We start from the raw sequence: 13,343 nt of genomic DNA, 5'->3' as shown, positions 1-13,343 counted from the left end.
AATATCGAAAGTGAAGTAAGAAGAGGCTAGTAATAAAAAATATTACCGCTTGCGGATCAAACACAGGACCGACACATTTATTTATTTTTTTTATTTATTTAATAACTTAATATGCCATAACCCATGCGATAATATTCCATAGGGCACAACAATAGTATGGTATAAAAACGAATTAATATATAAGTGAATAAAACAAAGAATATCATAAAGTATAATATTATTTGAGATGAGAGTAAAAACGAAGTTTTACCACTGTTTCAATGAGTTGCAAAGGGGTGGTAGTAAGAAGCGTGTAGAAAGCGAGCTGTCATCGTCCGATCTGATACAAGGTTTCACCGTAAATTTTAATGAGTTCGTTGATTATATTTATTTACTTATTAGTCACAGTGACATTATAGAACACTTTAACGCGTCACTGTAACCAGACATATAAGCATAATACAAATACTATATATAAGAAAATTTGCGAGACATCTATGTTATAATATATAATACATTTTTGAGATCATATTCAAATAGTGGTGACATAGTGGGTAGGATGGTTTTTGCCAATTTGATGGAGGAACTGCTTCAACAACGAAATCAGATTAATTTGCAAACTCTGATAGGAAACGATCGACTTGGAGTCACAAATATCCAAGTCTAACCAGCAGCATTAAAGATTATACTCGGAATAAATTCTTTCAATCGCAGTCAGCTCATGGCGACCTCTCGGTGCTTAGTATCAACGCAACTACCGAACCACGCTGCTGGATTAAATTGGACATAAGCTTACTTGAATGTTAGCTAATCCCCGTATGTCAGTAATATATCAAAGCAAATTGAATAATGCAAGTGGTACAAGATCAGACTATATTTTTTTGACGTGCTGGTATGTCACTGAAGTAACAGAGTGAAGCTTGTAAAAAATCGACAATTGGATCGCAATTTACATCGATTGGAACGATATTAGTTATACGTTATTCCATATCTAATCCCTCCCATCTCGTTTAAAATGACCATGAAAATAATCAATTCATTCTGATTTAATGATGTTATAAAATTTATTTTTTAAAGGTATTTTAAAACTGCAGCAGTTCTAATCACCTCTTTGTTCTTTGGATCCATCGGTTTTACGGTGTATTTCGTTTACGAACATAATATATACCTTATGTAAGTATTTTTATGAAACATGCATATATGTATGTACGATTGTATGGTATGGGACTATTATTAGCCGTCTGTTATTGTTTCAGGACTGACCAAATGTACTCTAAAGCATCTGCGATTTACTACCATCCATTTATTAGAATCGGCCCTTATATTGTTGGTGTTTATGCAGCATATTTGGTTTACCATCTTGAAAAAAAATTGCTTATTAACAAGGTGATATATCGATTTTGTGTATTTATTTCTAATAATTAATGTCATAGTGATATGTCAGGATTCCATCACCTGTCCATAAGACAGGTGATCCAACGTCAAGCTTTTTTATACAATGCGAATTCATATTCATCCACAGTGACATATACATATGGAGAAATGTTCGTAGTATGAATAACTTGAGATTTGCAAGAGATAATCGAAAGGAAATGCCAATTTACAGGAATCGTTTCAATGATAATCAGAAAAATTAGCAAACCATCGAAACCATGGTCTGGCTAACAGATATTAGTGGGAATCGAACCGTGACCATGTTACTCGAAAGCATAATATGCTAACCATTAGTCCACGCTGCCGGTTATTATATATTGTTGGTATATACATATTGTTGAAATGGTTCCTCAAAATTGGCAAAAAATCATCTTTCCTGTTGTCACAAATCTTCTGAATTTATTGTATGGACAATTTGTAAAAAATATGTACAAATCTAAATCCATTGATGTCTCAATGCATTAATTATTTAATTAATTAATTGATTAATTGTTATTTCGTGTTCTTCAGCTTCTCGAAATACAGTGATTTATGTACAAATAAAATGCTGCATTGTTTGTAATTAATTGTCAAGCCTTCCTGGTATATACATATATCTATGTAAAATAAAAAAAAACATACAAAGTTGAGAAAGAAATACACCGGAAAAGTTAGGAAAACGAATCTTGAGATATTGCCAGTTGGTGGATCCTTAATTTGGATGTAAAATAAATAAATTAAAGGCTTTAAATATTCTGTGTGATAAAAGGATTCGTTCGAATATTGTTGAGTGTTTTCAGAATGACATATCAAAACCTTAATTTGTATGTAAAATAAATAAATAAAATCCTTTAAATATTCTGTGTGATAAAAGGATTCGTTCGAATATTGTTGAGGGTTTTCAGAACGACATTTTCATGTATTTCTTCGTCAAGTTTGTATATATTTTTTTATTTTACATACATTTATACTAGGAAGGCTTGACAAGAAGACTCCAATGCGCCTTCCTAGACAATTAACTACATACAATGCACCATTTTATTATTACATAAATCACTGTATTTCGAGAACCAGGAATACCATAAGATACATAATACTGTCTGTATCCACAGTGAATATGCATTATATATTTTCAGTTCGTAAAATGGTTAATACGTATCACCATGACTGCGATGATTGTCTTCTGTTTATTCGGGCTAAATATTGGAGGCTTAAGTTTGTGGTATAGCGCCGTATACATGGGATTATCGAGGATATTTTGGGCGATTGCGATCGCTTGGTTGGTAGTAGAACACGAAACTGGAAACGGAGGTTATTCAAATATTCATTTTGTATAGTATAATGTGTTTCTCAACATTTTCTCTAACCAAAGTTCACATTTAAAGGTTTGGTTGCCAAGATTCTTTGTTGGAAAATCTGGTTTCCATTCTCCCGGCTTAGTTACGTGTCCTATCTCTTGAATGTTTTGGTGATATACAGCGTGATTTCGCAAAGCGATACGCCCTATCATTTGGCAATCCACAAAGTTGTAAGTTGTAATCAGTAGTTCTTAGATGAGTCAGTTTCTCTCTCAATGTACATATTTCATGTTTAACTTTTTATTTCAGCTTTACAGAGGTGCCGGATTTGTAGTCTTGACGCTAATAGCTTCATACTTTTTCACTCTAGTTTTTGAGTCTCCCAATATTGCTCTCAACAAAATAATCACTGATTTCATGAAAGGAAATAAGAAAAACGCTGTCAACACAGTGGCTTTGCAGAATAACGAAGTTGTCACTTTGAATGTCACCGCTAAAATACCAGTTGAAGTGAATAACAGAAATTATCATTCATAATATGTTTATTATTTTAGAATATTTATTATTTTAAAATATTTTAGAATATTTATTATTTTATTGATGTATGTATATGAATTAAGCTGAATAAATCTATATATCTATAAAATTGAATATCTGTTTGTCTGTCTGTCTCGTATAGGCTCCTAAACCACTCAATCGATTACGATGGAACTTTCAGGATTTGTTGTATGCATGTCCGGGAAGATTACTGTGAAAAAAAAACGGGAAAAAAGCTTTTAATAATAATTTTCGTAATTACGATTTTACCGACGCGAAAGTTTGAAGCGCCATTGTGTAGTCAAGGAAATGTTTTCGTTGGCAACCACGTTACCAGTTGGTTTATGAAGACACGGCGTTAGAAGATACGTAAGTAGAGCTTCAACTATCACTTGAAACGGGAATTGCATGCCTGATTCTGACATTGCAATGCATCCCGGGTTCAGCTAGTAATAACTAATTTTGAATTCCTTGATTTCATCATTTGAATTTCGTTAATTGTGCTTTGAATTCTCTCAGAATTTTATTCCCTCTGAAATGTGTTTGTTGGCGAGCGCCTTGCGTCTCTGTGTTTGTCTGTGGGCGCCTTACATGTATGTATGGGTTCGTCTTTGGTTGGGTCATAGTAGTGTCATTATTTTTGATTTTGTTTTTAAATTGCGTTTAAAAACGTGTTTATTGACTTATTGGTCACCTGTGTTTTTCGATTTTTCTTCCACTATTTTTCCCGACCACATAAGCATGTGTGCTCTTCACGAGTAAATTCAAGTATTATATATGTAATTCTTGTATCAATGTGGTGAAAATAAAAAAAGTGGAATTTTTTCCTCTTAGAAAAAGTAAAAAATGTTGTGACAACGATTCTTTCCACACCCCTGAACGTATCAAGTTAAACATTTATATTTGTATTTTTTATGTACTCACTTAGAGCTGATATGGTTTTGGTTAAAATTCTTAAGCCGAAATATTGAAATATATTTCATTATTTTATTGCGACCTTTTAAGCTATTTTTATTTTCTTGATATTTAATGTATATACTATTTATAGTGATTTTAAGTAATAAAAAATTTTTGAACAAAATCCGACAACCGAAAGTATAACTTTTGCCTTTTGTAAGTTTCCCTTCATTTGCGTTCAATTTGTATCGATTCACGTTCATCAATATTCAATATTGAAATATTATATTGCGAAATTGAATGAATATGAGAGAATTCGCAAAAAATAGTAAGATGTTCACGAAATTATCATATTTATTATCATTACAATATTTTTATGTGAAAATTATGCAATATTGAAATATATAATATAATGAATATAGTTCGTATTGGGGCATGCTTTTCACTACTACAAATACAGTAAAGTAAGTTTCTTATTATAATTATCATAAATCTATAAATAAAATCCTATCAAATATTAGAAATTGGTATAATATGGTATGTCGATATTTATTTGATTTTGGTTTTTAAAAGTTGTGTTGTTCATGAAGTATTATATGTGTACATATTTACAATATGTTTTAGTCAGTGCTATCCTTCCATATTTAATTTATTATTTAATATTATTATATTTTTTTCTAAACAAAAAATAAATATATAATAAATTCTCAGTTTTAATTGCTTTGTACTGGTTAATTCTTTTTAAGAATTATTGCAGACAACTCAATGATATTAGACGTTAATATTAAGTGAAAACTGCATAAATATGTATGTATGTATGTATGTATGTGTGTATACATTTTTCAGTTCCTTCTCAACATAATTAATATATGCTGCTAAATATTTTAATATACATATTAGCATTTTTGCATGTATAAATGACGTCGGCAAAAAATATGAAAAATATCATATTTTTAATAATTTACTTAAATTCCGAAATACTGTATGAATATTTTTTGCATCCTACAATAAATTTAAAATAAAAAAAAGAAAATACGTTTTTTGTAAAAAAAATATATTTTTCACACAACTTGTACATATGTATGTATATCCTATTCGGGTCGGGGTCTTAGCACCTTCATCTATAGCAGTGGTTATTACGTGAAATTTAGTCGGTCTCATCACCTTGTGATTTAATTTTAATTTTTTTTGCGTTATTTAAAAAATAAAATATCCTCTTATGTATAAGTGAATTTAAAACTTATGTATATGAGAAAGTGTGAAAGCTTGTAAAATTGAGTTTATATAAAGTAACTGTTATATCTGTTCAATACGTGTTAATTGTAGTTCTGTGGGGGTGGCGAAGACGTCAGCCAAAACGCAAGCTGTCATCACATCGATCTGACAGATGACAAATGCTTAAGTTCCCCTAGCGTCATGTCGTAGAAATTTGCCTATTTTATTGAAATCTAACCCCCGTATGTTGGAAGAGCGATGGAAGTGGTTGAAAATCAGCTCAAAAATTTTAACCGGCTAAGAACTTAACCCAACCTAGGGCTTCTAAGCCGGCTTAAACCGAAACGGAAAAACCGGCTTTTTGACCAACTTTCAAAAAACCGAAAACTGGAATTTTTGGCTCGATCAACTAGCTTTTTAAGATTTTCTTTAATTAATGTTTTTTTCCTTGAAACTAATAATTAAGAATTTCAAATTTCTATGAAAGACCAAAAAAAAATGTGTATTGGATCCAAACTTTATTTGAACAACAAAAATTAGGTATGGTACTATTAGCGGTGGCTTTGAGATATACATAGTATTAAACATAAGAACAGGGCATAAATCAATATAAAAAATTAATGAAAGTAGTTTCAATAACTTACACAAGGCCTTTCAGAATTTCGGAAAATTCGGTTTTCCAGAATTTGTGGTTTTACATAACTCGTTCTTCTTTGTAGCTGATTTAAATAATTTAATAATTTGTGCGTATTCAGGATCTGCCATTTTACCGCTGTGATATTTGTAATAATAATATAAAATATGTAATAATGATCTTATGAAAGTTCATAATGTTTATAACTCAATTTAATTTTTAAGCAGTTATTGTTTTGCAAAACAAAATACATATATATATATTTACATTTTTTTTTTTGATATAAAAATTTAAAACATCAAAAAAATCTTAATTTTCTGAAACCGGTGAAAGTCGGTCAACCGGCTTTTTATTTGTAAAAAAAACGAAAACCGGACTTTGGAACGTTTTTTTCTGTTTTTTGGAACCTCTAAACCTAACCTAAACTAACTAACCAAATTAAACCAAAAAGTTTGTAAAAAAACAAGCAAAGCAGGGATTTTATTTAAACTTTTAAATAATATCTTTAATGTACATAAATTGAAGATATTATTTAAATCTCAAAAACAACATTATATAAATAAAAGAAGTTCATTCTTTATAAGTAAAATATTCTTAAATGATGTATATGTAATAGATTTCAATGCGGGATATTTTATTTAAGTATAATGAATAACATTGAAACCACTTTTCCCAGCTAACTTTGGGATTTCACTCATAAGTATACATACATATGTATGTACATATATAGTTAATTCCCACTCACTTCGTGTCAAAATCGCCTAGTAGCCACACTTGAGAGCCACTGAAATACAGGTACATCATTCATATATTTATAATATTGGAATTTTAACCCAAAAAGCCTAGTCAAAAAATATTCCAAAATCATTTTTGTTTCATATTTTGTATCTTCTAGCTATCCTCACTCACTTTAAAATAAAGTCACCAATCAATGAAGATGATAAACAGTACCAAAGACTAATTAATGATTATTACAATTAATTCTGCATTTCTAATATGATATGATTATATTTATATAGTGCTGATGATTTTATACAAATATTTGGGGTCTATGTACGTTTGTATGTACATTTATATGAACATACATATAGGTATAATATAATATGAAGGTAATTTGAATGACGGAATAACGATTGAATTAAATGATTTATATTAAATTATTAATATAATTTCATGTACTATAGAGGTTAAAATAAATGCATGAAAATTATCGTAAAATCAGACTTACGGTCGTTTTAAAATGTTTTAGTCATTTTATTTTTTTGGTGATCTCAGCTGAGGGTCAATATTTTCCTTGGAATGTTTAAAAATACTGTCAGATGTTTCGGCAATACAATATAGTGTACGTTAATCATGCATTATGTTGAATGTAAGTACATAGGACTTGTAGTATTGCAATATTTAATTGTATATTATAAAAATTTTTTTTTGAATATTTTTATTGTTGACAAAATCAACAGTCGATAAAAAATTAAATGCGCAATATCATTAAACTGAAGAGATGCAAAATGGACGTGGAAAATTTTATTTATTTATATTATATTTTATATTCAAATTTAGTCACACTAATTTAAATATAAATGATACGGATGTTGAAAAATATGCTCGGCTGGGTTTTTTTATATTTTTCATATACGCAGTACATACATACATATTTATGTATTTTTGGACACATGAATTTTAGTCTTCTGTAGTTATACATATATTAAATGTTATACATACATATGTATGTTATGTATATGACCTTAAACTTTTTAAGACTTAAGTCTCATAGTGACACAACCCTTCTCCAGTTGGACTTACATAGATGCACTGTCAAGTTGGTCTTGCTAAAAGAAAATAAATTATCTTTTAGCATTCAAAAATGCTGAGTCCTCAATGTGATCTTCAAATCGCTTGATTTATCCCTATCGTCTAAGTGGTGTCCAATTAAAGTTTGTGGATGAATTTTGTGATTTGGGGGTCATGTTCTCAAATCATTTTCATTTTAAACGGCACATAGAAAATATTTGTTTGTGGGCCACAAAAATGATGGAATTCGTACTACGAGTTAGTAAACCTTTCCAGAGTGCATTGCTGTTTAAAATTATTTATGAATCTCTAGTACGTAGCTTTCTAGAATTTTCTTCCATTATATGGAGTTCTACCCATATAACTCATTCATTTACGATTGAGAGAATCCAAAAACGGTTGCTCAGATATCTTTATATGAAATTGTATGGTTATTATCCTTGGCTATATCCTAGTGCATTCTTATTAGGGGCGTTAGGCTTCAACTCATTGGAGTCTCGTCGTGCTATGTCTCTGGGAAGGAACTTTTTTAAGCAATTAAATGGGATAATACACAATCCTCAGGTTTTTAATGAATTTAGGTTTTATTAACCTAGTAAATTCAGGGACCTGAGGAATCGTGATTTGTTTGTTCCTCCTGTGGCTCGCACAAATGTGTTGGCAACGTCTCCTATATCTAGGGCGATATATCTGCTTAACCTGGTTGCTGGCGAAATCGACTTATTTAAATGTGAATGATTAATATTTTTACAAACCTCCTTTACGTTTCACTTACGATTACAATTCAGTAAAAATTTGCCTCTTATTATGATGTTATGGTTTTATTATTATTATGATGATATGTAATTATTATTATTATTATTATGATATGTTATATTATTATTATGATGATGTTATGTTATTTTATTTTATTTTTACCAGGAAGGCTTGACAGGAAGATCCCAATGCGCCTTCCTGGACAATTAATTACAAACAATGCATCATTTTATTATTACATAAATCACTGTATGTCGAGAAGCTGAAGAACACGAAATAACAATTTATTAATTTATTAATTACAGAATTAATACATTGACACACATTCATGGATTTTAGATTTGTACATAATTTTTACAAATTGTACATACAATAAATACAGAAGATTTGTGACAAAAAGAAAGATGATTTTTTGCCAATTTTGAGGAACCGTTTCAACAATGATCAGATAAAATCGGCAAACTCTGATGTGAAACGATCGATTTGGAGTCACAATACCCCCAAATCTAACCAGCAGTATAGCGGATAGAAACCACTGATCACTTGGTGCTAAGCATACACGCTACCATTAAGCCATACTGCTGGTTATGTGGCTATTATGATGTTATATTATATTATTATTATGTTGTCATTGAATGACTGGCCACAGTGACGGGTTTGAGCTCTCTGTAATTTCACTGTGGCTAATATATTAAAAAATCATAAAAGAGGTTTGTAAAAAAAATGTTTTTTAAAAACTTCTTTAATTTGTATATAAAATTATTATTTTGAATAAAAATACCAATAATTTTATTTTACTACCACCATCTACGTTTAAAACTAAAAACTGGATAAACGTCAGGCACTTTTCAGAAGTTCAAATTTCAAACGCGTCTTACACGATATTTTTGCACTATCGTAATGACGGAGGATCCATTCACTTATATTGATGACCAAAATGAGCAATATGGCAAAGTTTGAAAACGATCGGATAAGAGGCAAATTTTTCCTGAATTGTAATCGTAAAGGAGGTATGTAAATAAAAATAAATATAATTTCGAAAGAGACTTTGAATGTTTGTATCTTTGATTGGGAACTTCGTAAACAAAACAAAGTCTCTATGACGACAATTCAATCGGTTGAGTTTTATATTTTTTTCCATTCAAATAAATTTAATAAAAAAACAAATCGATATTCACTATTATTATTATTCGCCACGTTTAAGAGGGCTGGACAGCAGCGCCTTGTCCATACAAACGTACTATACTTCTCCTTTCTTCAATTATGGCACTAGAGAAATTATTTTTTAATATGCTATGGATATCCACCATTGGGGTGCATCTATTGTTTTATTTTTTTGATTAATTATTTTTTATAGGAGCTAGGAGCCGCCAAACATCTATAAAATCGCCTCTTTTTTACACCTACGAAACGAGTCCAGCGTGCTTATTTAACGGTCGATTTAAAAAAAAATACGCCGATAGATGCACAGAAAGTATCTTTCTCATACCGATGATGAAATTTTTTTAAAAATTGGTTCAGTTTTGGAGAAGAAAATAGGAGAATACGAAACCTCGATTTTGTCAATTTAAAATACGTTTTATCTGGTCGAAGCGCAACTGTCGCATTCTCTCAATATATATATATATATATATTGATATATATTGTCACATTCACTCAATATATACATACACTCAATATACATATATATCGAAGAAAGGAACGGTAACAAAATTAAGGTTTCTGGAGTACAGCCCTCTTAAGCTGTTTATATTACAAATACTGAGCGAAGCCGGGTAAAACAACTAGTATATAATTAATATATATTGTATAATGTGTAAACAGTAATAAATTATTTTTTAAATTTTACTATTTATTTTATTGTTTTATGACATATTTTTTATATATTAAAATATTTCGTATGGAAGCTTGTAATTGATTTATTTGATAAACAACTAGTCTAATACATGTATTATATAATATTAATATTCATCGTCATTGTCATACATTAATCATATTCAACGGCTTACTCAAATTGTATACAATTCAAACATGTTGTTTATATTAATTACATATAAACATATGTACATATATAATTGGGTGGTCGATTGATCAGGGGATAAATTAAAATATTTAAGAACTTAAGCATTAGTAAACTTTTAATTAGACAAATGGCCCTAACGAACAGGAAAAACTCCACAAAAACCTTCATTGTGGCGTCGTTTTGTTATTTAACTTTTTTGCGATTCATTTTTATATACGAACATACATAAATATGTACATATGTATAATGAGACTCATTATTCGCATTATTATATATAATATATATAATTTAGACCGTTACCTGGTTTTTGGAGACTTCTTATTGTCGTAATGCGATATATATTTTATAATGAATGTCATCACGCACTTTGTCATGCTTGTGCGTAAATTTTGCCATATCCTATTATACGTGTAGAAATATGTATGTATGTATAATTGAATAGTTACATTTTTTTCTAACTGCAAAATACAGAGTGGCGTAAATTTTAGGTTGACGAAATTTTTATCATTCGAATATTTGGACTATTTACGTCATTACGTGGCCGTCAAAAATTATAATTACTCATTGTATTTTATGATGCTAATAAACTAAATTTTTAAATGTATTTGGGTCTAGCAGATGTAATCAGATAATACATACACTAATATGTGTACAAACTGACCCTACACACATATTATAATTAAACCAGTGTTTTGTCCGATGAAATATCATCGCATGGGTTATGGAATATAAGGCTATTAATTAAAAAAAAAATTAAAGAAATGTGATCATATTTTTTTCAAATACCTTTTAAATATATTTATTTTTTAATTTATCTTTAATTGTTTAATATGAAGAAAATGATAACTACCTACCTTTCTATGTACATATAAATAATATAAAACGTCAATAGAAAAATTAATTAATTAAATAAATTTTTAATAGATGGCGTTAAATGCGCAGACTTATTTCCCTAGAGGAAACATCGGTAGCAAACAGTATATATACGTAGAACATTTTTGTTGATCTATTATTATGTTCGTATTATATTTTGTTGGCAGTGTTTTAACTGTGACGTACATATATAAGATAATGTATTTGTTATAATTAAATAATGTTTTTGACAAAGAGCTACGCTTATTCGTGGCAAAAAATTGCTATAAATTCTAGATTATCCGTCACTTAATTATTTATATATATTTTTAACTTAAACTTGAGTAAGAATCGTGCCAATGAATATTGTTGGTCTGGCGACTTACGTTTTGCATTTTAATTTTAATAACGTTCACAAAAAAAATAAAAAATAAAACAATGAAATTTTGTACCTATTTATATTATGTAATGTATAATGTATTGTATAATATACTAGCTTTATTACCCGGCTTCGCTCGGTATTTGTAATATAAGCCGCTTAAACATGAATAATCTAATAGTAAACATTTTACATAAATTTATTTGAATACTTTTTTGTTTTTTTTTTATTAAATTGACTGTCACGAACAAATAAACATACATATGTACATATATAGTAAGTCTCTTATAAAAAATTATATGTATACCCCCGGGGTCTGCGCCCCCTAGGGCTTCGCCCTCAGCGTCTGCGCCCCTTAGAGGGCAAAGCCGTAGGGCTTCGCCCACGGCGCCTACGCCCTCGGGAACTTCGAATCCTTTGAATCGAAAAAAAGGCAATTATTTGTTCAATGTCGTCAGAACAATAGACTGTTGACAAAAAATACGTAGGTACATAAATACATACATATACGAGTTTTTGTTGACGAAAAATACGTAGTACGACGGTACAAGATACATAAATATATACATACATATATGAACAAACTTAAGTGTTTTATATAGTAGATAATAAATGTTTATTGTATGATGTGTAAACATTAATAAATTAGTATTTAAATTCTACTATTTATTTTATTGTTTTATAAATTTTTTTGTATATTTAAATATTTCGTATGGAAACTTGTAATTGATTTATTTGATAAATTTGTATTGTTGTGTACATATTCAATAAAAAGCTGTATTTTAACGAACATTTACACAACAACAATATACATATGTATGTATGTGCGTAAAAATGTTTTCCAAAAATTAAATTATTATATTATTATATTGAATAATCGTGGACAATGTTTAGCTAATGGATTTCATATTTAAAAGATACTTTTTTGAAAAATAGCCATTTTATTTTTTATTTCTTGGAAAGATCAAACCAAAAACGAATTCATGTGACACTCAAGTTCTTTCTGAATAGTCACGTACGCCACTGATAAAGGTAAAAATTCAAATCTTGATCAAAGGCAATATATGTACATATATATTTATGTATGTATGTATATTAATATTAAACCAGTTTCGTAAAAAAACTTCATTGACAGATATACATATGTATTATAAGAATTGTGAATAAGTTTTTGAGCTTTTTTCCTCTTATGCTTCAAACATCAACATTAAAATAAGACAAAAAGAAAAATAATGTGTAAAACAGTTATCACTGAGCTATTAGAGAAGATTTGAGATGTATTGTGAACATAATATACATACATATAACCAATACGTGTTTTTTTAAATCAAATTTAATTGATAAACTTTATAATATTTGAGCTATTTTCATTGCATACATACATATGTATTAGAATATTTAAAATTGTTCGTTTTATATTAAAATTCATGAAAAATTAGAAACAGAATACGGTTGTTCGTTTTTTTTTGTATATCGAAATATGCATATTGTCATTTTTATGATACTGTATCTATGTTATTTTAACGGATTTTTGTAAAGTTTATAAACCAGTTTTATTTTTGCCTTGTC

This window comes from Arctopsyche grandis, chromosome 5 (assembly GCF_051622035.1).
Source record: "Arctopsyche grandis isolate Sample6627 chromosome 5, ASM5162203v2, whole genome shotgun sequence".
NCBI classification, from domain to species: Eukaryota; Metazoa; Arthropoda; class Insecta; order Trichoptera; family Hydropsychidae; genus Arctopsyche; species Arctopsyche grandis.
This window is presented reverse-complemented; position numbering follows the sequence as displayed.